This window comes from Thalassophryne amazonica, chromosome 18 (assembly GCF_902500255.1).
Source record: "Thalassophryne amazonica chromosome 18, fThaAma1.1, whole genome shotgun sequence".
In the NCBI taxonomy this organism is placed as follows: domain Eukaryota; kingdom Metazoa; phylum Chordata; class Actinopteri; order Batrachoidiformes; family Batrachoididae; genus Thalassophryne; species Thalassophryne amazonica.
In genome coordinates this window covers 2,489,367-2,517,002 of record NC_047120.1, presented here as the reverse complement: position 1 = coordinate 2,517,002, position 27,636 = coordinate 2,489,367, and the positions used below count along the sequence as shown (strand labels likewise).

General features: G+C 40.0%; 1 protein-coding gene and 1 long non-coding RNA gene across 2 annotated transcripts in view; one reads left to right on the top strand and one right to left on the bottom strand.

The window, feature by feature from the left end:
* LOC117530229 (zinc finger protein 174-like) overlaps positions 1–27,636 on the bottom strand; it is a gene marked incomplete at its 3' end in the record, with an annotated part of 87,477 nt that overhangs the window by 29,921 nt on the left and 29,920 nt on the right. The gene's annotated exons all lie outside the window — the stretch shown is intronic.
* LOC117530270 lies at positions 35–1,862 on the top strand. Its single transcript, XR_004566279.1, has 2 exons — positions 35–364; positions 848–1,862. It is a non-coding gene; the product is annotated as an uncharacterized LOC117530270 (long non-coding RNA).

Sequence of the window (27,636 nt, the reverse complement as noted above, 5' to 3'; positions counted from 1 at the left end):
TAATGCTTTGCGTTGTGACGTCTGCTGTTTGTGACATACGCAAATGAGTTGTACCCGGAAGCCCGCCCGTATAAACAATGGATTTGTTACCTGGACTAATCAAGATGAGTTATTTTTTGCGCGTTTCTTTTGAAACTGCAGCATCAGAGGAACACGCGTCTTCTTCAGGACTTGTTCAGAAAGAAACGAGCGCGGCGGAATGTGTTTTTACGTGATGTAGCACGGAAAGCCGTAACGAAAACACCGACGGATTAAACAGCTGATTTACGAGCCAAATGAAAAAGACGACTTGGAGATCAGACGGAGCTTTGAGGAAACGAATTATATTCCTCAAATAACTGACGGGACTCACAGACAAATGCAGGTAGGTTTTTTTCTGAACGTCTGTCGTTTTCATTGACCCACAATCAATAACGTCACAGCTACCACTTTTCTTTTTTTTCTGTGGCTTTTAGGTAGAGCCCACTATGAAATCTCACAAAACTTATTTTAAACGGTGAACTTTTGCAAAATATGACAAAGCAGTTTAATGAATAAATGAAACAAACCTTGTGTGTGAGGTCTTTTTACATTTCCTACTTACCTTCCTCAACTAAAACAAGTTGTTTGCTTTGAGATTTTGCAACATCAGTTGCAAAATGCCTGGAAAAGCCCAAGATTCCAATTTGTTGTGCCATTCAGACCTTTTTGAGAGCTCAACAACTGCCAAATACCTTTCAAACTTACCGTAAGAGGAAAAAAGTCATATCCACTACACCTTGTGCTTTGTTCACCTGATTTATTCTTAAGAATATAATGACTCATTAAGCATCAGAATTTTAAAATACATAACCATTTTCTGTTTTAGGGTGTGAAAAACACTGAGGGCGAAGACGTACGGCTACGAATCATTGGTGACCCTGCAGATCCACTCCTCAACTGGTTGCTGAAAGGCTGCATAAATTCTACACATCTGAACCCAGAGGAGAAATCTGTTAATGTGAACCTCAGCTCACTCTGTGTGACAGAAGAAAACACTTTAAGGATTTTGAAGTCGAGGTGGAGGGTGATACTGAAGAGATTTTCACTTCACCTTTACCCCAGCTGTGATAGCAACCTGCTGTGCACTTCCTAATTTCTGTCAAAATGAGAGGAACAATGCAAGCAACAACTGGTTGGAGAACACTGGTCACTTTGATGGCATCTTTCCTCAGCCTGGACCACAAGTCTGGATGCAGAGCCGTTCCAGTGGGAGCAGGACAACGATGGCATTGAAAGAGTACATGTTGAATCACTTCCCTCTCCAAAATGGTCATCTCCATTAACACAATAATAATAATAATAAAAAAATCTGACAAACATTTTCTCTTTTTTTATTAAAGTGAATACAACTTCTTCCGTACACATATAAAATAAAAACCTGGCAGCACCACAGCAATCTGGTTAAAAATAAAATATAGTACTAAAAACTTTTAATCACTTACATCAGAGCTTGGCATTCTTAAACTGGTATTACTGTAATGTCAGATCATAAAACCAAACCCTAAAGGCGGCTCTTTGTCAGCAAAATAACATACTATCAGGAAAAATTTTAAGAAACTAAACATCAGGGCCAGTTTCTTATATTCAATTTCTACATGTTGTGTAGGCTGTAGTCAACGTTTCCACTGTTATTTTGATTTTTCTGCATGTGCCGAAGTGGCAGGTGGTAACTTGGGTTGGGTGGTCAGGTGGCTCGCTGTGATTGGTGATGAAACAGTGGACTTAGTAGAGGACCAAGCTGAGATGCGTGCACATCATTTAGAAAAGATTAACTCACCTGTTCCAGACTAATATGACTCCAATGAACAACTTGAGATATGTGCCAAAATCTCTATCCAGGACTAACAGCCCAAAATGCCCAAACCCTTTTTCATCCCAAGTGTTACTTCAAATACAGATGTACACGTATTTTCTAAACAGCAGCAGCTAGAGATTTTCCAAGGTGTTGAACATGTTGAAAATGACCAGTACATCTTTGGGAGGGTAAAAAAAAAAAGTGTAAAATTTCTATTTTGATATTTTAAGAGAAAATGGCTCAAATAAGTGGGTCAACGTATTACCACACATCCAAAGAAAATGAACATTTTCCAAATATTAAATTTTTATTTTCAGTCCTGTTATCAATGGAATATGCAATTAAATTGGAAAATACAAACCTTGTATCTTTGGCAAACAGCAGTATCTAGAGGTCTTAAATGTTTTAAAGATTATCAGGGAACATCCACAACAGAAAGTTTAAGATAATAAATATGTGGTGATTCCAGACTGTATGTAGGTCGACTGACTGTATGTAGGTCGACTGACCTAAAACGAGAAATTTTACACTCTTCTATGACCCTTCTAAACATGTACTGGTCATTCTGAGCATACTGAGTACCTTGGAAAACCTACAGCTGCTGCAGTTTAGAATTTTTAGAATCGTATTTGAAGTAACACTTGGGACGAGTGGTCATTTTCGGGCTGTACCATGCTTGTCTCAGCAAGGTCCCAGACTAACTTTGTTCATGTAAATGTGGAGCTGATGAATAGGCTTGATAAAGGAGAGCCTGAAGACCATCAAACCGTTGCCCTATAATGCTTTCAGTTGAGCGGGTACTTTTTTCCATAAACCTGGAAAGAAGCCTCTCTTCTCTTTCCAGATTCCTCTCATGCCGCTGTTGCATGTTGTCCAGGAAAGATCTCTGCTTGGCTGACCGATCACCCAGGAGCTTGGCATCACCAGATGATGGCTTTCGATCTAGAAAGAATGTATAATTTCAGTTAGCAAAGAAAAAGAGGGTTTATGTTTTTCTCTTTGTGGATCTCTCAGTCATGTATTATACCAAAGAATCATCCTGCTTCTATATTCAAATATGTTGTAACTCATCCACACGGCTTTTGACTTCACAAAGCTCAAAACAGGAAAACAAAATTGAAATGAAAATATGTTTGTGTCTCAACTGTCTAAAGGATATTAACTGTCATATTCTGCTGGAAGTTTGTAATATTACCATTTCTAAAAAATAAAGCACTCCAAATAAATACATAAATATGCAATGACTTGAACATTATTTTTTCAAAAAGCTCTACAGGAAATTTCAATAACTCACTGCAGTCTTATTTTGCAGCATATTACTCTTTAAAAAAAACTCAGTTTTTTGTCTGGAGCCTCCCGTGTGGTCTTCAGGTTGTGTTAAGCTGCTGTCATCAATCTCCTCTGACATGCTCCTTACATCATCATCATCATCTGTATATATGAGATCAGAAATTAATGTGATGCACTAAAGTGAACGAGGATAAAGAGTGTCGGTTAACTCCATGACAGACTGTGTTCATACACTTTACTCCGCAAATAAATTTATGGGATAACTTAACATGAATCCCCAACCTTAACTTGAACTAAAGCCACACATTTGGCTCAAAGTACGTCTCGAAAAAAAAAAAGGAATGTTGAGTTAGCGTGATTTTATCAAGACTTACCTCCAGGCTTTCCGGTGTCTCGGGTGAACTTTCGTCCGGTGGAAAACCGACTTCTACTCCAGTGTCCTCCTTGGAAAGGGTCGTCCTCCAGTTATTTCTCCATTAATTCATAATAAGTGAAGCTGGTTGGAGCCGCGCCGCTTCTGCTCGTTTAGCTTCTCCTTGTAGAAAGCGCTCGTTGCTTCCCAGCGGTTTTTAATTCAGCAAGGGCAGGAGCATTTTGTGGCAGCGTCATCTTGTCTCAGCACTTCCTGTGGCATCTGTGTGTGCCCCAACAGCTGCCGCTCTTTCGTTAGCAGCTGCCACTCTTTCATGGCATCTTTATGTGCCTGCCGCGTGTGTCACAGCAGCTGCGTGGCTTCGTTGGCATCTTTAAGTGCCAGCGCACAGTTGATTTATTTATTTCAGACATGTAAAAGCATAAGCAGACCAGAGATGAAAAAATCCCATTGCTCCCATTTTGTATGAGATGAACTCAAAGATCTAAAACTTTTCCACATACACAATATCACCATTTCCCTCAAATATTGTTCACAAACCAGTCTAAATCTGTGATAGTGAGCACTTCTCCTTTGCTGAGATAATCCATCCCACCTCACAGGTGTGCCATATCAAGATGCTGATTAGACACCATGATTAGTGCACAGGTGTGCCTTAGACTGCCCACAATAAAAGGCCACTCTGAAAGGTGCAGTTTTGTTTTATTGGGGGGGGGGATACCAGTCAGTATCTGGTGTGACCACCATTTGCCTCATGCAGTGCAACACATCTCCTTCACATAGAGGTGATCAGGTTGTCAATTGTGACCTGTGGAATGTTGGTCCACTCCTCTTCAATGGCTGTGCGAAGTTGCTGGATATTGGCAGGAACTGGTACACGCTGTCGTATACGCCGGTCCAGAGCATCCCAAACATGCTCAATGGGTGACATGTCCGTTGAGTATGCCGGCCATGCAAGAACTGGGACATTTTCAGCTTCCAAGAATTGTGTACAGATCCTTGCAACATGGGGCCGTGCACTATCCTGCTGCAACATGAGGTGATGTTCTTGGATGTATGGCACAACAATGGGCCTCAGGATCTCGTCACGGTATCTCTGTGCATTCAAAATGCCATCAATAAAATGCACCTGTGTTCTTCGTCCATAACAGATGCCTGCCCATACCATAACCCCACTGCCACCATGGGCCACTCGATCCACAACATTGACATCAGAAAACCGCTCACCCACACGACGCCACACACGCTGTCTGCCATCTGCCCTGGACAGTGTGAACCGGGATTCATCCGTCAAGAGAACACCTCTCCAACGTGCCAAACGCCAGCGAATGTGAGCATTTGCCCACTCAAGTCGGTTACGACGACGAACTGGAGTCAGGTCGAAACCCCGATGAGGATGACGAGCATGCAGATGAGCTTCCCTGAGACGGTTTCTGACAGTTTGTGCAGAAATTCTTTGGTTATGCAAACCGATTGTTTCAGCAGCTGTCCGAGTGGCTGGTCTCAGACGATCTTGGAGGTGAACATGCTGGATGTGGAGGTCCTGGGCTGGTGTGGTTACACGTGGTCTGCGGTTGTGAGACTGGGTGGATGTACTGCCAAATTCTCTGAAACGCCTTTGGAGACGGCTTATGGTAGAGAAATGAACATTCAATACACGAGCAACAGCTCTGGTTGACATTCCTGCTGTCAGCATGCCAATTGCACGCTCCCTCAAATCTTGCGACATATGTGGCATTGTGCTGTGTGATAAAACTGCACCTTTCAGAGTGGCCTTTTATTGTGGACAGTCTAAGGCACACCTGTGCACTAATCATGGTGTCTAATCAGCATCTTGATATGGCACACCTGTGAGGTGGGATGGATTATCTCAGCAAAGGAGAAGTGCTCACTATCACAGATTTAGACTGGTTTGTGAACAATATTTGAGGGAAATGGTGATATTGTGTATGTGGAAAAAGTTTTAGATCTTTGAGTTCATCTCATACAAAATGGGAGCAAAACCAAAAGTGCTGCGTTTATATTTTTGTTGAGTGTATATATACAACCCCTGGCAAAAATGGAATCACCGGCCTCAGAGGATGTTCATTCAGTTGTTTAATTTTGTAGAAAAAAAGCAGATCACAGACATGACACAAAACTAAAGTCATTTCAAATGGCAACTTTCTGGCTTTAAGAAACACTATAAGAAATCAAGAAAAAAAGATTGTGGCAGTCAGTAACGGTTACTTTTTTAGACCAAGCAGAGGAAAAAAATATGGAATCACTCAATTCTGAGGAAAAAATTATGGAATCACCCTGTAAATTTTCATCCCCAAAACTTGCCAGGGGTTGTATATATGCGTGCATGTGTGTGTCTGTCTTTTAGTATATTCTGGTATTCAAGGTAACAATTTGCACATAGTATATCTGTTTATCAGTACATTTGTTATTTTATTTTTGCTCATCTTTGTTTTTGTAAGGAGACAGTGGCAGTAGCAACAAAATTTTGTTGTTTTCTACCTTCAGAAGGTAGAATGACAATAAAGAAATCTTCAATCATGACTGGACTAGCTTTGAGATTTTTTCCTTACAATGTATTCAGTGATGTAAAGTCAGTAAATAACTGTAAAATTCTGAGGTCAACAGATGGAATGATCACTGAGCAGAAAACAGGGTGAATAAAGTAGCGGCATCACAGTTCATTATTTGAGAGTAGTCCTTTGTAGTTAAAAACAGGCAAAATAATGAAGACCTAGCTTTGTATAATCTATATAAACATATATTTCTCTCTATTTATAGCCTCATAATAACTGCTGATAAAAGGCAGCTGTCATCAAGCTGCCACAGTGAGTTGGTGGCAGGTCACGCTAACTGCCACAGGACAGTTATTCGCTTGTAGTTAGGTGAAATAATAATAAAATTGGATGAAATACTGAAGATTGCATAATGTTCATATATATATATATATATATATATATATATATATATATAAAAATGATGCCACCGGAAGTGCTGCAAAAAATATTGAAAACAATGGCATCTCCCATTTACTAACAAAACACAGTAACTGTTTACTATCTATCTATCTACCTACAACTTATTAAATAATAATTATTACAATGCAACATAAATGTTTGTTTTTGCATGTTAATTACAATATATGGAACAGATAAGCTGTTAATTGCCTGTTTTGAAGATAAAATCTGTGCAATTATTGCTGTGAATTCAACACTATTGTTTTTCTTTTTAGTTTTTTTTTTGTTGTCATATTTACAGGATTTCCATGTCACACAGACTTTTTTTTTTACAGTTTTGTATCGCTGGTTAGATCTGATTTTTACTTATCCTCACTGCTGGAACTTTAATGAATGAGTTTTAAGATTTTTTAAAACTTGTATTATTTTTTCAGCTATGATCTGTTAAAATATTTACATGTACAAGACTGACATAAATAATGTAATGAATAAATAAAACAGAAAACGCCAGCATGTGCCCCGGCACATTAAGATGCCACCAGACGTGCTGCGAGAAATACAAGAACAGCAGCAGCTACCGCAAAACAGTATACAGATGCCAGCATTTTTTGATACTTGTATTTATATTTTTCATCTCTGGTCTGCTTATGCTTTTACATGTAAACGTCTGAAATAAATAAATCAACCGAACGATTTTGAAAGCATGTATTTTTAATTTTTCATCTGTGGTACACGTCTGAAATAAATAAATCAACGCATTATGTATTTTTATTTTTTTTCATCTCTGGGCAGGTAAATAAAACACCAGCATGTGCGCCGGCACATAAAGATGCCCACGAAACAGCAGAAGTCACGGCAGCTGCCGTGACACATGCGGCAGGCACATAAAGATGCCAACGAAAGAGCGGCAGCTACCGCGACACACGCACATGCCACAGGAAGTGCTGAGACAAGATGCCGCTGCCGCAAAATGCACCTGCTGTCTCTTTTAATTTGCTCTACTGACCTGCTGACTCCGGACACAAGTCTGTGCTGCCAACTTACGTCCGTCAAACTTTTCCACTTATTTTTAATTCTTTTAAAATGAGTGTTGGCTCTTGTAAAGTCCAGCTCTGTTTTTCTGACGCCATTTCCGCGAACACAGAGCAGGAAGCGTCACGTGGTGATGTGACGCAACAGGCATGCGCAGTAAGGCTCCTCACAGGCGGACAATCCGACGTGCCGTTTACATGGAACGCGATCGGGTTAAAAACAGGGTTACACCACCTCCTCTAACCCGATCGTAATTTCGATCAGATTGGGCTATTCTAATCAGATGGAGCTGTTTACATGGCGTGATTTTGATCCGATTGTTCAATCTGATTGTTCAATCAGATTACTTTGGGTCCATGTAAACGCAGCTAGTGTTGCAGAAGAAGACACCCACTCCCACTTTAGTCCATGGACCAAGAATGTTTTCAGTATCACTGAAGGTGACCAAGCGACACTTAGAATCCAGCCTCAGTGTATCATGACCTACACAAAAATGTATGATAATCATTCCAGGGTGGTAGTTGTAGTCAGGTCGAGGTCAATGAAGAATTCCACAGAGGTCAAAATTTAAAAATGCTCCAATCATGTTGAAGACTATATCACATTATTTGTCTGATCATAATGATTCCAAAAAGGTATATAAAAGAAACATACAGAGAAACGGCAACAAGCACACTACGCATGGCTGAAAAAAAATACGAATTTCAAACAATTTAAGCAAAATTATCCGAGAAAACAGAGTGAACAACCTAAACTGGCGCTGAGAAAGTAACAACCTGGTGCAGCGCCATGTTTCCATTGTTTAGACGGAGACCTGAACACAGAACATAAAGTTTAGTGGACAAACCTGCTCTGGATCAGCGAACTTCAGGCTTGAAAACAGCATCCAGCACGTTGACTAGTTTCTTCTCTTCTTTAAATCCACTCGTTTCTTCTTGCTGCTCTGCGATCTGTTTGTTTCTACCAACTCAAATATCTCGGCTTCATTAGCAGCAGTTAGCCGCTGTTTCAACAACCTTCTCAGCTCTTCCACCTTTTCGCGCTAACTTCGCCTTTTCTTCTTCTTCTTCCGGTTTACTGTCGACCTTTGTGCTTCTGGAGCTCTTCAAAAAACATATTCGAGGATCACAGAGTGAAGTTTGATCTGTTCACAGAAGAGTTTCCAGCGTCTCCAGCTAACTAGCTTTAGCCTCGGACGACAACAGGAAAGTTCTTCTTCGTTGGATTCTTTTTCTTCTATCGAGTTTTTGGCGGTTTGCAAACCGACATGGTGCATTACCGCCTCCAACTGTTGGGGTGTGGAGCATTAATGAAGTCTGACGTATGTTATATTAATGAGGAAATGTGGAGATAAAGGAAGGAGAGAAAAAAGGTGGAGGAAATTACACGGTTCTGTATTCTGTTGAATAACCCTGTTCCCTTTAAATATGCCAATACTTGCCTCCAAGCTGGTGGTGTCGGTGTAGAAAAAGAATGTAACCCCTGAAGTGTTAAACTGGTCTGTCCTTGTGTTCTGACATTATCTAATAGAATTCTTCTTTGTTATGTTCTTGTCACTCCAGTAACACGTGCTCAACAGTCTTCCTTCTGCTGCATCTCAGTTTCATGTTTTCCAGTGATGTTGAGAGTTTGATTTAAACCTGTGTGATCTATACGTAGTCATGTGACTTCATCTCCTCTGTCTCCTTGATACAACCCGTCCCTGAATTTTATGTAAAATCATTTCTTCATTATTTCTTAATAACATTTACATTTACTCTGATGGACTACCCAGCAGTGGGGAATAAGTTTCATTACAGTAGAAGTCTTTCAGAAAGCGCTGTAACTAGGTTTAAGGATATGATTCCTTCTTTATGTTCTCTAATGCCATATACCAACACAGTGCAGAGTAGCTACCTAAACTCTGTAAGTGAGATAGATTATCTCGTCAATAGTTTTATATCCTCTGTGAGGACAACTTTGGATGCTGTAGCTCCTCTGAAAAAGAGAACCTTAAATCAGAAGTGCCTGACTCTGTGGTATAACTCACAAACTCGCAGCTTAAAGCAGATAACCCGTAAGTTGGAGAGGAAATGGCGTCTCACTAATTTAGAAGATCTTCACTTAGCCTGGAAAAAGAGTCTGTTGCTCTATAAAAAAGCCCTCCGTAAAGCTAGGACATCTTACTACTCATCGCTAATTGAAGAAAATAAGAAGAACCCCAGGTTTCTTTTCAGCACTGTAGCCAGGCTGACAAAGAGTCAGAGCTCTATTGAGCCGAGTATTCCTTTAACTTTAACTAGTAATGACTTCATGACTTTCTTTGCTAATAAAATTTTAACTATTAGAGAAAAAATTACTCATAACCATCCCAAAGACATATCGTTCTCTTTGGCTGCTTTCAGTGATGCCGGTATTTGGTTAGACTCTTTTCTCTGATTGTTCTGAGTTATTTTCATTAGTTACTTCATCCAAACCATCAACATGTCTATTAGACCCCATTCCTACCAGACTGCTCAAGGAAGCCCTACCATTAATTAATGCTTCGGTCTTAAATATGATCAATCTATCTTTATTAGTTGGCTATGTACCACAGGCTTTTAAGGTGGCAGTAATTAAACCATTACTTAAAAAGCCATCATTTGACCCAGCTATCTTAGCTAATTATAGGCCAATCTCCAACCTTCCTTTTCTCTCAAAAATTCTTGAAAGGGTAGTTGTTAAACAGCTAACTGATCATCTGCAGAGGAATGGTCTATTTGAAGAGTTTCAGTCAGGGTTTAGAATTAATCATAGTACAGAAACAGCATTAGTGAAGGTTACAAATGATCTTCTTATGGCCTCAGACAGTGGACTCATCTCTGTACTTGTTCTGTTAGACCTTAGTGCTGCTTTTGATACTGTTGACCATAAAATTTTATTACAGAGATTAGAGCATGCCATAGGTATTAAAGGCACTGCGCTGTGGTGGTTTGAATCATATTTATCTAATAGATTACAATTTGTTCATGTAAATGGGGAATCTTCTTCACAGACTAAGGTTAATTATGGAGTTCCACAAGGTTCTGTGCTAGGACCTATTTTATTCACTTTATACATGCTTCCCTTAGGCAGTATTATTAGACAGCATTGCTTAAATTTTCATTGTTGCGCAGATGATACCCAGCTTTATCTATCCATGAAGCCAGAGGACACACACCAATTAGCTAAACTGCAGGATTGTCTTACAAAGACATGGATGACCTCTAATTTCCTGCTTTTAAACTCAGATAAAACTGAAATTATTGTACTTGGCCCCACAAATCTTAGAAACATGGTGTCTAACCAGATCCTTACTCTGGATGGCATTACCCTGACCTCTAGTAATACTGTGAGAAATCTTGGAGTCATTTTTGATCAGGATATGTCATTCAATGCGCATATTAAACAAATATGTAGGACTGCTTTTTTGCATTTGCGCAATATCTCTAAAATTAGAAAGGTCTTGTCTCAGAGTGATGCTGAAAAACTAATTCATGCATTTATTTCCTCTAGGCTGGGCTACTGTAATTCATTATCAGGTTGTCCTAAAAGTTCCCTGAAAAGCCTTCAGTTAATTCAAAATGCTGCAGCTAGAGTACTAGCGGGGACTAGAAGGAGAGAGCATATCTCACCCATTTTGGCTTCTCTTCATTGGCTTCCTGTTAATTCTAGAAGATAATTTAAAATTCTTCTTCTTACTTATAAGGTTTTGAATAATCAGGTCCCATCTTATCTTAGGGACCTCATAGTACCATATCACCCCAATAAAGCGCTTTGCTCTCAGACTGCAGGCTTACTTGTAGTTCCTAGGGTTTTTAAGAGTAGAATGGGAGGCAGAGCCTTCAGCTTTCAGGCTCCTCTCCTGTGGAACCAGCTCCCAATTAGGATCAGGGAGACAGACACCCTCTCTACTTTTAAGATTAGGCTTAAAATGTTCCTTTTTGCTAAAGTTTATAGTTAGGGCTGGATCAGGTGACCCTGATCCCTTAGTTATGCTAATATAGACTTAGACTGCTGGGGGGTTCCCATGATGCACTGTGTGTTTCTTTCTCTTTTTGCTCTGTATGCACCACTCTGCATTTAATCATTAGTGATTGATCTCTGCTCCCCTCCACAGCATGTCTTTTTCCTGATTCTCTCCAACCAGTCCCAGCAGAAGACTGCCCCTCCCTGAGCCTGGTTCTGCTGGAGGTTTCTTCCTGTTAAAAGGGAGTTTTTCCTTCCCACTGTCGCCAAGTGCTTGCTCACAGGGGGTCGTTTTGACCGTTGGGGTTTTTCCATAGTTATTGTATGGCTTTGCCTTGCAATATAAAGCGCCTTGGGGCAACTGTTTGTTGTGATTTGGCGCTATATAAATAAAATTGATTTGATTTGATTTAAAAACCGACCCTTAGATTCTCTGTCCCATTGCTTTTATCATGCTGTGCTTGAGACCAGACGACCCTCGGTTCAAATTCAAGCCTGACTGGAAAATCACTAAGAGCCCTTGGTCAAGGTCCTTAATCCCCTCGTTGCTCTCGGTGTGTAGTGAGCGCCTTGTATGGCAGCACCCTCACATCGTGGTGAATGTGAGGCATTATTGTAAAGTGCATTGAGCGTCTGATGCAGATGGAAAAGTGCTATATAAATACAGTCCATTTACCATTTTACCAGGCTTTGTTCTTTTCTGTCTTGATGATTGTTTTAACTTCAGTTTTACTAAGTGGAATGTTGATCTGTGTTTCTGATTTCAGAGCTGCTTTTACCAGCTGATCTGCTGCTTCATTGTCCTCAATTTCAGAATGAGATGGAACCCACATGAAACACACTGAAATATTCTGTTGGAGTTTAAATTAGCTTTGAAGAATCTCATTGACCAGGTTTGGCCTCCAAACAGATTTTCCATTTGAAATGCAGATTAAAGCTGCCATTGAACCTGAATAGATGACATGGTGACTGAACGTCATCTCCTCGACCCACCACAGTGCAAGAAAAATTGTTAGGAGTTCCACACAAAAGACAGCGAACTGATCTGACGGTCTTTTATTATCGACTTATCTTTTCTATAAGTGGATCTTTAGCTCCATCTGTAAATATGTGGATCATATCTGTAAGTAAAGTAAGTCCCTTCGGCTGCTCCTTTGTTTGCACTCGGGGTCACCACAGCAAATCCAAGGTGAATCTGCATGTTGAATTGACACAAGTTTTACGCCGGATGCCCTTCCTGACGCAACTCCACATTATATTGAGAAATGTGGCAGGGGTGGGACTTGAACCCGGAACCTTGTGAACTGAAACTAAGCGCATTAACCACTTGGCCACCACCCCTATGTGGATCATATCTGTATGTTTCATAAGGTCTTGCTGAACGAGACCGTCCATCCCACTGTACTTATTACTTTCCTTTGAAACCTTTGACAGAGGTGGAGTTTAACAAAAACTGTCTCGCCATTGGTGGAGAACATTTGTCCAGAGAAGAAGCAACAAATTTCTGATGTTTGTTTGGTTCAAAACACTGTGACACAGACGACTGAAGACACATCATGTGATATTGGCCTTTACTGGTGGTTGGCTCTCACTGCGGTATTGTATCACTTCCTGTTCCGGAGCACAGCGGTGTTTTGCTGTATCTGTTAGCTGTTTAATCTGCGCAGTTAGATTGATCTAGTTACCTAGATAACGATTTGTTTCACAGTGTAATCTTCACGTACCTTAACTAAAGCACTCCCTCTGCTGAATCACCTCTAAATTATTTACACATTATTCACTTTGTGTGTTTTTAGGAATCCGCTAGCTTAGCGCAGCTACTAGCTCTTAGCCGGTTTAGCATGGCGGCTTCTCCTGTCTCTCCCGCACTTTTCTGCTCTGGGTGTGAAATGTTTAGTTATTCCTCTGCCTCCTTTAGCAGTAATGGTACTTGTAATAAGTGTAGCTTATTCGTAGCTTTGGAGGCCAGGCTTGACGAATTGGAGACTCGGCTCCGCACCGTGGAAAATTCTACAGCTAGCCAGGCCCCTGTAGTCGGTGCGGACCAAGGTTGCTTAGCCGCCGTTAGTTTCCCTCCGGCAGATCCCGAGCAGCCGGGAAAGCAGGCCGACTGGGTGACTGTGAGGAGGAAGCGTAGCCCTAAACAGAAGCCCCGTGTACACCGCCAACCCGTTCACAACCCGTTTTTCCCCACTCGACGACACACCCGCCGAGGATCAAACTCTGGTTATTGGCGACTCTGTTTTGACAAATGTGAAGTTAGCGACACCAGCAACCATAGTCAATTGTCTTCCGGGGGCCAGAGCAGGCGACATTGAAGGAAATTTGAAACTGCTGGCTAAGGCTAAGCGTAATTTGGTAAGATTGTAATTCACGTCGGCAGTAATGACACCCGGTTACGCCAATCGGAGGTCACTAAAATTAACATTAAATCGGTGTGTAACTTTGCAAAAACAATGTCGGACTCTGTAGTTTTTTTCTGGGCCCCTCCCCAATCGGACCGGGAGTGACATGTTTAGCCGCGTGTTCTCCCTGAATTGCTGGCTGTCTGAGTGGTGTCCAAAAAATGAGGTGGGCTTCATAGATAATTGGCAAAGCTTCTGGGGAAAACCTGGTCTTGTTAGGAGAGACGGCATCCATCCCACTTTGGATGGAGCAGCTTCATTTCTAGAAATCTGGCCAGTTTCTTAAATCCTCCAAACCGTGACTATCCAGGGTTGGGACCAGGAAGCAGAGTTGTAGTCTTACACACCTCTCTACAGCTTCTCTCCCCCTGCCATCCCCTCATTACCCCATCCCCGTTAGAGACGGTGCCTGCTCCCAGACCACCAATAACCAGCAAAAATCTATTAAGCATAAAAATTCCAAAAGAAAAATAATATAGCACCTTCAACTGCACCACAGACTAAAACAGTTAAATGTGGTCTATTAAACATTAGGTCTCTCTCTTCTAAGTCCCTGTTAGTAAATGATATAATAATTGATCAACATATTGATTTATTCTGCCTTACAGAAACCTGGTTACAGCAGGATGAATATGTTAGTTTAAATGAGTCAACACCCCCGAGTCACACTAACTGCCAGAATGCTCGTAGCACGGGCCGAGGCAGAGGATTAGCAGCAATCTTCCATTCCAGCTTATTAATTAATCAAAAACCCAGACAGAGCTTTAATTCATTTGAAAGCTTGACTCTTAGTCTTGTCCATACAAATTGGAAGTCCCAAAAACCAGTTTTATTTGTTGTTATCTATCCTCCTCCTGGTCCTTACTGTGAGTTTCTCTATGAATTTTCAGAACTTTTGTCTGACTTAGTGCTTAGCTCAGATAAGATAATTATAGTGGGCGATTTTAACATCCACACAGATGCTGAGAATGACAGCCTCAACACTGCATTTAATCTATTATTAGACTCAACTGGCTTTGCTCAATGTAAATGAGTCCACCCACCACTTTAATCATATCTTAGATCTTGTTCTGACTTATGGTATGGAAATTGAAGACTTAACAGTATTCCCTGAAAACTCCCTTCTGTCTGATCATTTCTTAATAACATTTACTCTGATGGACTACCCAGCAGTGGGGAATAAGTTTCTTTACACTAGAAGTCTTTCAGAAAGCGCTGTAACTAGGTTTAAGGATATTTCTTCTTTATGTTCTCTAATGCCATATACCAACACAGTGCAGAGTAGCTACCTAAACTCTGTAAGTGAGATAGAGTATCTCGTCAATAGTTTTACATCCTCATTGAAGACAACTTTGGATGCTGTAGCTCCTCTGAAAAAGAGAGCTTTAAATCAGAAGTGCCCGACTCCGTGGTATAACTCACAAACTCGCATCTTAAAGCAGATAACCCGTAAGTTGGAGAGGAAATGGCGTCTCACTAATTTAGAAGATCTTCACTTAGCCTGGAAAAGAGTCTGTTGCTCTATAAAAAAGCCCTCCATAAAGCTAGGACATCTTACTACTCATCACTAATTTAAGAAAATAAGAACAACCCCAGGTTTCTTTTCAGCACTGTAGCCAGGCTGACAAAGAGTCAGAGCTCTATTGAGCCGAGTATTCCTTTAACTAGTAATGACTTCATGACTTTCTTTGCTAATAAAATTTTAACTATTAGAGAAAAAATTACTCATAACCATCCCAAAGACGTATCGTTATCTTTGGCTGCTTTCATTGATGCCGGTATTTGGTTAGACTCTTTCTCTCAGATTGTTCTGTCTGAGTTATTTTCATTAGTTACTTCATCCAAACCATCAACATGTCTATTAGACCCCATTCCTACCAGGCTGCTCACCCACCCTGAGTCTGGTTCTGCTGGAGGTTTCTTCCTGTTAAAAGGGAGTTTTTCCTTCCCACTGTCGCCAAGTGCTTGCTCACAGGGGGTCGTTTTGACCATTGGGGTTTTTACATAATTATTGTATGGCCTTGCCTTACAATATAAAGCGCCTTAGGGCAACTGTTTGTTGTGATTTGGTGCTATATAAATACAATTGATTGATTGATATTAAAAAGACAACTGGGGGAAGGAGGTGAATTTAAAGACCAGATTCTTCTGACACCGATCAGTTTCTGATTTTTTTAATTCTTTGATGATGACATGAATGTAGCGAAGAGCTGCTTTACATCAAAAGCCTTCAAGGCCAAACAAGAGGAACAGATTAACAGATAAATAAAATGCTTTTTAGATCCACATACAGTGCCCTCTAAAAGTATTGGAACACTTGGTATTTCACATTTTAATATTATGCCATTTCAAATACAAATTACAAAAAAAAAAAAAAAAACTAAAATTATCTTTATTTATTCAGTGTACAACAGCGTGAGCCAGAGTTTTTAAAACGGCCGGCATATGTCGGCTAAATAATCAAGGTGTGACAGGACCAAACTCAAACTGAAAGCAAATCTCTACAACTTGATATAAATTAATTACAAATATAAAAGCCAAGATGATGGGTTGCATAAATAATGGAACACTTTGGCATAATAACTGTAAATAATCAGTTTTATTGCCAGTTTTCTTTAGACAAGTCAGGGGATGGATACATAAACATTTACAAGTCACTGAATATGTTGTTGACTATATTTACATCAATTATTAATAAATACAAACAGTATGACACTCTGTGGTAAATGTGTGTGGAGCAGACAGTTCTCAAAAACTGAGTGACTGTGCAAAAAGGAGAAGAGTGAGGAAAGCCACCAAGACACCCAGAAGAAGTTATAGGCTTCTCCAGCTAATTGGAGAAATTGTGCACAGTAATGTTTTGTATTTTGTATCATCAGTTATACAGCTTCATGATGAAGGTACAGAGGAGGATTTTCTTTCACCAAAACATCAAATCTAGGCTTCATCTCAGATGGACCTTCTGGCAAACTGTAGCTGGAACTTTCAGGTCTTTTTACAAACAAAATCCCGGCTGCCTCAAGGCTTCTTCCTTGTGGATTTATATCAGATCAACAAGACAAATATGACACACATATGTGAAATACATGACAGAACACTGTGGAAATGAAGACGTATAAAAGTGTCTTCAAACATGATATTGGAAACATTCTGAGAAATGGCATCAAGCACACGTTCAGTCCACTTTGTGAGGGGTTGAACAATCTGGGGAGAGACTCGGCTCAGCTCTTTTCTCTCTGTTGGATTTCAACAGGAAATACAGGATTTCAGTGATTTTGACTATAAAAATGATCAAAACTCTTTTGTGCAGCAACATGGAAACTGCATTTAAAACATCCTCATGTGAAGCTCCTTGAAGAAGATCTGTTGTGGTGAAGGGGGAGGGGTCATAGTCAGAGAAGCAGTGGGGGGCTGTTGTTGTTGTGAACAGGCTGGGGGGGAGCTGCAAACCTTTGGCCTCAAGTTTCTTTTTGCTCCAGCTAAACCTTTCTCTGCAAATGACCAAACATTCCTGTTTTGACCTTTGACCCCACTGCCACCTCTTCAGAGAGTTCAGTAACAGGTCAGCAAAATTATTCCACTGAAGATGCTGTAGTCTTGTAACCGAATGCAAAGATTCACATTTGCATATGTAAATTTCTTGGACCAACTTAAACTGATACATTTGCTGTGGTACAGACATCCACCCGAGACGACCTCATTTCTTCATTTAAATTCAATTCAGAAAACTACAGCATTAATACTAGATCTAGTGCCTTGCAGTGATAATGCAGTTTCTCTGTGGCTACAAAAGAGTTTTGATCTTTTTTTTTTTTTTTTTTACAGTTAAAAAAAAACAAAAACTGAAATCCTGTATTTCCTGTTGAAATCCAGAGATAAGCCGAGTCTCTCCCCAGATTGTTCAACCCCTCAAAGTGGACTGAACGTGTGCTTGTTGCCATTTCTCAGAATGTTTCCAATATAATGTTTGAAGACACTTATACGTCTTCATTTCCACAGTGTTCTGTCATGTATTTCACATGTGTGTATCATATTTTTGGGTGATTCTTAGACTACGGGCACTTATGTCCTTTGATCATATTGTATGAAAAACAGAAAAAAGGGGAAATTTCACACTTTTATAGTCATCTTTACAATGAAAGTGTGTTAAGAAATTTGTTCTAGTAGTCTATGATGACTTTTTCACCTTTTTTCAGCATCATTATATGCAAATATTGCCGTTTTGTGCTTGTCCCACACCCAGACTTTTGATCTTCAATGATAAAAATGGTAAAGAAAACTTTTTTTTTTTCTAATGTTTTAAAATATCTCTGAATAAAATATCAGTAAAATAATCAAAACATAACTGGGGTATTCAATGTCATACAACTGTTGTGATTTTTTTTTTTACACAAAATGTAGTTGTCCCACACTATTGCCGTAATTTCCACCACAACACTGTAATGTCCCTTTAAACAGTTTGTATGAAAGATTGTTTGGGTAGTTTCTATGGAGATAAACAGTGACATCAGAGTACATGTATATAGCGCCAAATCACAACAAACAGTTGCCCCAAGGCACTTTATATTGTAAGGCAATGGTGTGGTGGAAATTACATTTACAAGGCCAATAGTGCCCGTAGTTTGAGAATCACCCATTTACAAGGAGTTAATGTGCAGAAGACTGACTCGCCGAATGCAGACCGGCCCGCACAGCGGTGGAACCAGGAGAACCGCAGTCCAGATGGGATGGATCCGGAGCCAGGTGGCCTCCTGCAAGCTGTCTACGCCATCTGGAGAGGATCCACAGGTGAGTGAGTGCTGAGCTGAATTAGTTCCACAAGTATGTAATCACAGTTAATTGGTAACAGATTATCTTAGCTGAGTCCTGTGTGCTGGAGAGAGCTGAAGCTGTGGAAACAAGGTGAAGCTAAGAAAACGCTGCGACAAAAACACAGAGCTATAAAAATCTCTGACAGGCTGCAGGACAAAAATACTCAACACTAGTCAGGAGCACAGAATCAATCAGAAAAGTACAGCGTAGGAACCCACAAATACAGACCAGTTACTGTGGAAGGTACACTGAGTTTCTGGTGAAGATGGAGTGAAGAACCGGGGTTCATATGCAGGTGCTGATGAGATGTGGATCAGGTGTGTAGATCAGCTTGAGGCGCTACACCTGTGCAGAGGGGGGAGAGAGAGAGAGAGTTTAAGGAAGATCATTTTAGATTTTTTTTTTAATTTGAAATGGCATAAACAAATTAAAATATGTGAAATGCCAAGTTTTCCAATACTTTTGGAGGTTATTGTATGTGGATCTAAAAAAACTTCAGCATTTTCTGTATCTGTTAATCTGTTCCTTTTGTTTTGCCTTGAAGCTCGTCTGCTACGTTCATGTCATCATCAGAGCTTTAAAAAAAAAAAGTAAATAAATCAGTAACTGATCGGTGTCAGAAGAATCTGGTCTTTAAATTCTCCTCCTTCCCCCAGTTGTCTTTTTAATATTAGATGATGTGTCTTCAGTCGTCTGTGTCACAGTCTTATGAACTAAACAAACATCAGACATTTGTTGCTTCTCAGGACAAATGTTCTCCACCAATGGTGTGACACAGTTTTTGTTAAACTCCGCCTCTGTCAAAGGTTTGTCATGTTTCGTGATGAACTTGGCCACTTCCCAGCCTGATTTGATGATGTTTTCATGATATGTCCACTCGAGGTAAGCGGCTCTGCACCCTCACTGAAAACAGTCTGATCTAAGAACTGCCTCAGTTTACTGACTCGTCTGACTGTTTGACAAAAAACACTTTCAGGCTGAAACTCTTTAACTACAGCACTGAGATTGGAAAAAGATACTGTTATATAATTTCAGGGATTTTTTTTATTCCAATGAATTTGAAAAAAATCTCCATAACTTTTTATTTATAACTTGTAGAGCCACTAAAACAGCATCACACATCAATGACTCCCTCTGGTTGTACGACACTTAGATTGGAAAAATGTACGATTATACGAGGTCTGTTAGAAAAGTATCCGACCTTTTTAATTTTTTCAAAAACCATATGGATTTGAATCACGTGTGATTGCATCAGCCAAGCTTGAACCTTCGTGCGCATGCGTGAGTTTTTTCACGCCTGTCGGTTGCGTCATTAGCCTGTGAGCAGGCTTTGAGTGAGGAGTGGTCCACCCCTCATCTTTTTGTTATTGTTTAGGAATGGCTCAGAGACTGCTGTTTTGCTTGATCAAAATTTTTTCAGAAACTGTGAGGGACATCAAAATGGACACCATTCAAGAAATTCAGATGGTTTTCGGTGAACGTTTTAAGGGCTTCAGAGAGATTAAGGAGTGTTACTATCGCTTTAAGGACGGCCCACAGCGGCTGTGGGGTGCGCTGCGCTCCGAAGCCACCGACAGGCTGAGCGACCATTTCATTTCTAAACGGATGGCTGTATGGATCCGTGACCATCGTGTGCCATTTCTCTGGTTATCACAAGAGCTGGACATCAACCATTTTCCGGCAGATTTCACTTTTAACAAGAGATTTTGTCATGGAAAGCCGAGCGGAGGCTTCGCGTGTCACGATGGATTCGCTACTGGAGCGAGACAAAACCACCTCCGTTTTGGTCTCACAGGATGGCTTTGAGATGGCATTTAGACAGCTGTCGGTGGTTTTTCCATTGAGTGATTATCCGAGAAATTGTGGATGAGCCTGGACATGCCAGAACATGTCCTGTGAGGCTTCACCACGGCATTGCTTTGCGCCATGCGGCACCGCCGCGACGCGCGAAGCCGCTCCTCTTTCCATGACAAAAATTCCTCTAACAGTGGACTGTGCCGTTCATTTCCAATGGACGCTGTGTTTTATCCGGTACGTCGTCTGACTAGCACAGGAATTGTGAAAAGACGTGGACATCAGCACTTTTTCGGCACATTGAGACAGACGTGCGGAGGAATTCCGCGCGTCGTGGTGGTGCCGCATGGTGCAAAGCAATGTCGTGATGAAGCCTCACAGGATATGTTCTGGCATGTCCAGGCTCATCCATAATTTCTCGGCTAGTCACACAACTGAAAAACCACAGACAGCTGTCTGAATGCCACCTCAAAGCCATCCTGTGAGACCAAAACGGAGGTGGTTTCGTCTCGCTTCATCAGCGAATCCATCGTGACGCGCGAAGCCTCCGCTCGGCTTTCCATGACAAAATCTCTTGTTAAAAGTGAAATCTGCCGGCAAATGGTTGATGTCCAGCTCTTGTGATAACCAGAGAAATGGCACACGATGGGTACGGATCCATACAGCCATCCATTTAGAAATGAAATGGTCGCTCAGCCTGTCGATGGCGGCTTCGGAGCATGGCGCGCCACCAGCCACTGTGGGCTGTCCTTAAAGCGACAGTAACACTCCGTAATCTCTTTGAAGCCCATAAAATTTTCACCGAAAACCATCTGAACTTCTCGAATGGTGTCCACTTGGATGTGCCTCACAGTTTCTGAAAAAATTTTGATCAAGCAAAACAGCAGTCTCTGAGCCATTCCTAAACAATAAAAAAAAGACGAGAGGGGTGGACCACTCCTCACTCAAAGCCTGCTCACAGGCAATTGACACAACCGACAGGCGTGAAAAAACTCACACATGCGCACGAAGGTTCAAGCTTGTCTGACGCAATCACACGTGATTTAAATCCATATGGTTTTTGAAAAAAATAAAAAGGTCGGATACTTTTCTAACAGACCTCGTATAATTTTGAAGATTTTTTTATTGTAGTAAGTGAAAATAAAATCTCAGTAACTTTTGATTTATAGCTTGTATGACAACTAAACTCACATCACACATCAATAAACTCCCTCTGATTGTACTATTACAGACAGGTGGGAAAATAAACTTTTGTATAATTTGAATAAAATCTCAATAACCTTTTATTTATAGCTTGTAGGGCCACCAAACTTGCATCACCCATCAATGAACTCGCTCTGGCTGTGCTACGACACAGATTGGAAAGATGTACAATTATATAATTTTTAAGATTTTTGTTTTTTACAGTAACTTTGAATTAAATCTCAATAACATTTTATTTAAAGCTTGTAATGCAACCAAACTCACATCACACATCGGTGAACTTCCTCTGGGTGTACGACTGCACTCAGTTTTGAAAAATGTCATTAGAAAAAGTTTTAGAGAATTTTTAATTGTTAAAATCAATGTTATCAGGTGTAGTGACACAATATCCACAGCACCCATCAGTGGTCTCTTGCTGGTTATATGACAGCACTCAGTTTGGAACAATGTCTTTTTGCATATTTTTGAAGAATTTTTCATTGTTTAAATGTTCAATAGTATCATCGTTATAAGGTGACTTTGAGATGGAGAAACTTTCAAAGGAAAGTAATAAGTACAGTGGGATGGACGGTCTTGTTCAGCAGGACTTGGATCTGAAATATACGGATATGATTCAAATATTTACAGAAGGAGCTAAAGATCCAGTTACAGGAAAGACAGAAGCAGCAGTTTACATTCCTCAGCTTCATAAGTCGATCATAAAAAAGACCGTCAGATCAGTGAGTCTTTTGTGTGGAACTCCGAGTGATTTTACTTGTGCTGTGGTTGGTAGAGGAGGTGAAGTTCAGTCACCAGGTCATCTGGTCAGATTCAGTGGCAGCATTAACCAACATTTCAAATGGAAAACCTGTTTGCAGGTCAGACCTGATCATGAGATTCTTCAAAGTTTATTTAAATTGCACAACAGAAACTTTCAGTTTGTCTGATGTGGGTTCCGTCTCATTGTGGAATTGAGGACAATGAAGCAGTAGATCAGCTGGTAAAAGCAGCTCTGAAATCAGAAATACAGATCAACATTCCACTTAGTAAATCTGAAGTCAAAACAATCAAGACAGAAATCAAAATCAAAATCAAATCAAATCAATTTTATTTATATAGCGCCAAATCACAACAAACAGTTGCCCCAAGGCACTTTATATTGTAAGGCAAGGCCATACAATAATTACGTAAAAACCCCAACGGTCAAAACGACCCCCTGTGAGCAAGCACTTGGCGACAGTGGGAAGGAAGAACTCCCTTTTAACAGGAAGAAACCTCCAGCAGAACCAGGCTCAGGGAGGGGCAGTCTTCTGTTGGGACTGGTTGGGGCTGACGGGAGAGAACCAGGAAAAAGACATGCTGTGGAGGGGAGCAGAGATCAATCACTAATGATTAAATGCAGAGTGGTGCATACAGAGCAAAAAGAGAAAGAAACACTCAGTGCATCATGGGAACCCCCCCAGCAGTCTAAGTCTATAGCAGCATAACTAAGGGATGGTTCAGGGTCACCTGATCCAGCCCTAACTATAAGCTTTAGCAAAAAGGAAAGTTTTAAGCCTAATCTTAAAAGTAGAGAGGGTGTCTGTCTCCCTGATCTGAATTGGGAGCTGGTTCCACAGGAGAGGAGCCTGAAAGCTGAAGGCTCTGCTTCCCATTCTACTCTTACAAACCCTAGGAACTACAAGTAAGCCTGCAGTCTGAGAGCGAAGCACTCTATTGTGGTGATATGGTACTATGAGGTCCCTAAGATAAGATGGGACCTGATTATTCAAAACCTTATAAGTAAGAAGAAGAATTTTAAATTCTATTCTAGAATTAACAGGAAGCCAATGAAGAGAGGCCAATATGGGTGAGATATGCTCTCTCCTTCTAATTGAATTGAATTAACTGAAGGCTTTTCAGGGAACTTTTAGGACAACCTGATAATAATGAATTACAATAGTCCAGCCTAGAGGAAATAAATGCATGAATTAGTTTTTCAACAGCACTCTGAGACAAGACCTTTCTAATTTTAGAGATATTGCGCAAATGCAAAAAGCAGTCCTATATATTTGCTTAATACGCGCATTGAATGACATATCCTGATCAAAAATGACTCCAAGATTTCTCACAGTATTACTAGAGGTCAGGGTAATGCCATCCAGAGTAAGGATCTGGTTAGACACCATGTTTCTAAGATTTGTGGGGCCAAGTACAATAACTTCAGTTTTATCTGAGTTTAAAAGCAGGAAATTAGAGGTCATCCATGTCTTTATGTCTGTAAGACAATCCTGCAGTTTAGCTAATTGGTGTGTGTCCTCTGGCTTCATGGATAGATAAAGCTGGGTATCATCTGCGTAACAATGAAAATTTAAGCAATGCTTTCTAATAATACTGCCTAAGGGAAGCATGTATAAAGTGAATAAAATCGGTCCTAGCACAGAATCTTGTGGAACTCCATAATTAACCTTAGTCTGTGAAGAAGATTCCCCATTTACATGAACAAATTGTAATCTATTAGATAAATATGATTCAAACCACCGCAGCGCAGTGCCTTTAATACCTATGGCATGCTCTAATCTCTGTAATAAAATTTTATGGTCAACAGTATCAAAAGCAGCACTGAGGTCTAACAGGACAAGCACAGAGATGAGTCCACTGTCTGAGGCCATAAGAAGATCATTTGTAACCTTCACTAATGCTGTTTCTGTACTATGATGAATTCTAAAACCTGACTGAAACTCTTCAAATAGACCATTCCTCTGCAGATGATCAGTTAACTGTTTTACAACTACCCTTTCAAGAATTTTTGAGAGAAAAGGAAAGTTGGAGATTGGCCTATAATTAGCTAAGATAGCTGGGTCAAGTGATGGCTTTTTAAGTAATGGTTTAATTACTGCCACCTTAAAAGCCTGTGGTACATAGCCAACTAATAAAGATAGATTGATCATATTTAAGATCGAAGCATTAATTAATGGTAGGGCTTCCTTGAGCAGCCTGGTAGGAATGGGGTCTAATAGACATGTTGATGGTTTGGAGGAAGTAACTAATGAAAATAACTCAGACAGAACAATCGGAGAGAAAGAGTCTGACCAAATACCGGCTTCACTGAAAGCAGCCAAAGATAACGATATGTCTTTGGGATGGTTATAAGTCATTTTTTCTCTAATAGTTAAAATTTTATTAGCAAAGAAAGTCATGAAGTCATTACTAGTTAAAGGAATACTCGGCTCAATAGAGCTCTGACTCTTTGTCAGCCTGGCTACAGTGCTGAAAAGAAACCTGGGGTTGTTCTTATTTTCTTCAATTAGCGATGAGTAGTAAGATGTCCTAGCTTTACGGAGGGCTTTTTTATAGAGCAACAGACTCTTTTTCCAGGCTAAGTGAAGATCTTCTAAATTAGTGAGACGTCATTTCCTCTCCAATTTACGGGTTATCTGCTTTAAGCTGCGAGTTTGTGAGTTATACCACAGAGTCAGACACTTCTGATTTAAGGTTCTCTTTTTCAGAGGAGCTACAGCATCCAAAGTAGAGAACATAAAGAAGGAATCATATCCTTAAACCTAGTTACAGCGCTTTCTGAAAGACTTCTAGTGTAATGAAACTTATTCCCCACTGCTGGGTAGTCCACCAGAGTAAATGTAAATGTTATTAAGAAATGATCAGACAGAAGGGAGTTTTCAGGGAATACTGTTAAGTCTTCAATTTCCATACCATAAGTCAGAACAAGAGCTAAGATATGATTAAAGTGGTGGGTGGACTCATTTACATTCTGAGCAAAGCCAATTGAGTCTAATAATAGATTAAATGCAGTGTTGAGGCTGTCATTCTCAGCATCTGTGTGGATGTTAAAATCGCCCACTATAATTATCTTATCTGAGCTAAGCACAAAGTCAGACAAAAGGTCCGAAAATTCACAGAGAAACTCACAGTAACGACAAGGAGGACGATTGATAACAACAAATAAAACTGGTTTTTGGGACTTCCAATTCCACTTCCAGAAATGAACAAAGTGTGACAAAAACAACAGGACAGAGAATCTAAGAGTCAGTTTTTATATAAAATTCAGGTACAGGTTGTATTAAGAAGACAGTGGAGATGGAGTCACAGGGAAGAAGAAGGAATCACACGACTACGTATAAATGACACAGGTTTAAATCAAACTCTCAACATCATTAGAAAACATGAAACCGGTCAGTGTTTGAGATGCAGCAGAAGAGACTGTTGAGCACGTGTTACTGGACTGACAAGAATATAAACAGACAAAGAAGAATTCTATTAGATAATGTCAGAGCAATTTAACATTCGAGGGATTGCTTTGTTTTTCTACACTGTAAATACATGCCACCAGCTTGGAGGCATGAATTTACATATTTAAAGGGAACAGAGTTATTTAAGAGAATATAGTACACCTTTTTTCCTCCCCCTCCCTTATCTCCCCATTTCCTCATTAATATAACAAACCATCAGACTCCATTCTTGCTCCACATCCTAACAGTTGGTGGCGGTAATGCAGTGTGTTGGTTTGTAAACCACCAAAAACTCAGTCGAAGAAGAAAAATCCAATGAAAAAGAACTGTTTCCTGTTGTGGTCCGAGACTAAAGCTAGTTAGCTGGAGACGCTGGAAACTCTTCTGTGAACAGATCAAACTTCACTCTGTGATCCTCAAATATGTTTTTTGAAGAGCTCCAGAAGCACAAAGGTCAACATTAAACCGGAAGAAGAAGAAAAGGCGAAGTTAGCGCGAAAAGGAGGAAGAGCTGAGAAGGTTGTTGAAACAGCGGCTAACTGCTAGAGATGGGTGATACCGGGAATTTTGGTATTGATCTGATACAACGTAAATACAGGCCAGTGGTGGGCATAGTCCCAATAATCCGATAATTATTGACGATAATGTTTTCATTATCAGATTATCTTTTTAGATAACTTTAAAAACCATTATCGGAATAATTATCATGCGATAAATTTTTTGTCTGATAATTTTCCGACAGATAACATGGTAAATAAAGCTGAACAGATAGAAATATTTATAAAACTTAAAATCAGTTGAGCACCTACCTGTTAAATGTTTTAACTTATGGTTCAACTTTTAACCAAACTTATGGTTACAAGTTATTTAAATTGTCATGTCTGAATTTTTATAAAGTGAAAATATCAGATATATGTTTTAGTTTTAAAGTAATGCGCTAATTTTTAAGGTTTTAGTGTCGATATATGCCAGCAGTGCATTATGGGTAGGATCGGGTAATAGTATGTTCACGACATGAGAAATGCATTTGAAACACTCTGATCAGGCTCTACGGACAACAGCATTACACTCTAGTGCCTAAAACTCTCATGAATATATTCTCTGGGTTTATAAACGTTATTGTGTCTGCGTTTATTAAATTCCACGTATCTTAAATGTAGCAGACACGAATTATCTGGATTTTTGTTTTGGCACATTTTCAAGGTCTCTACTGTCATCTGCGGGCCAGTAGTGTTCATTCGCCCTATTGACGTATTCCATAATCCCTTGCGTGCCAGAGAGTCGCTGCAGTCAATCAATATAGAAAATCAACATGATGACAGTTGTAAATAAATATTATACTACAAAAATGTATTTATTATGCTTTTCGTCACGTTAATAAGAGACTGCTGCATGATACCCTGAAAACTTGCTAAAACAATTATAACAAATAATCCATGTCTGTTACGTTTAATCTGCGTGGAATTTAATAAACGCAAACCGAATTTCAGACATATTATATATATTAGTCTCGAACAAAGAGGACAAACAGTGTTGTAAAGAACAATAATCAAGACATTAAAGAGCAAACTTCACTTGCCTCCAGAATGACATGATCAGGAAGCGATTGTAGCTCACAGCAGCTCCCATTGAAAATAATGGAGAGACGGCCTGTGATTCTCGCATGTTTACATAAAATAAACATAATAACGTCTAAAAACCCAGAAAATACAGTATATTCATGAGAGTTTTAGGCACAATATAAAAATAGTTTTATGTTGCGATGTTAATGGTGTCTGTG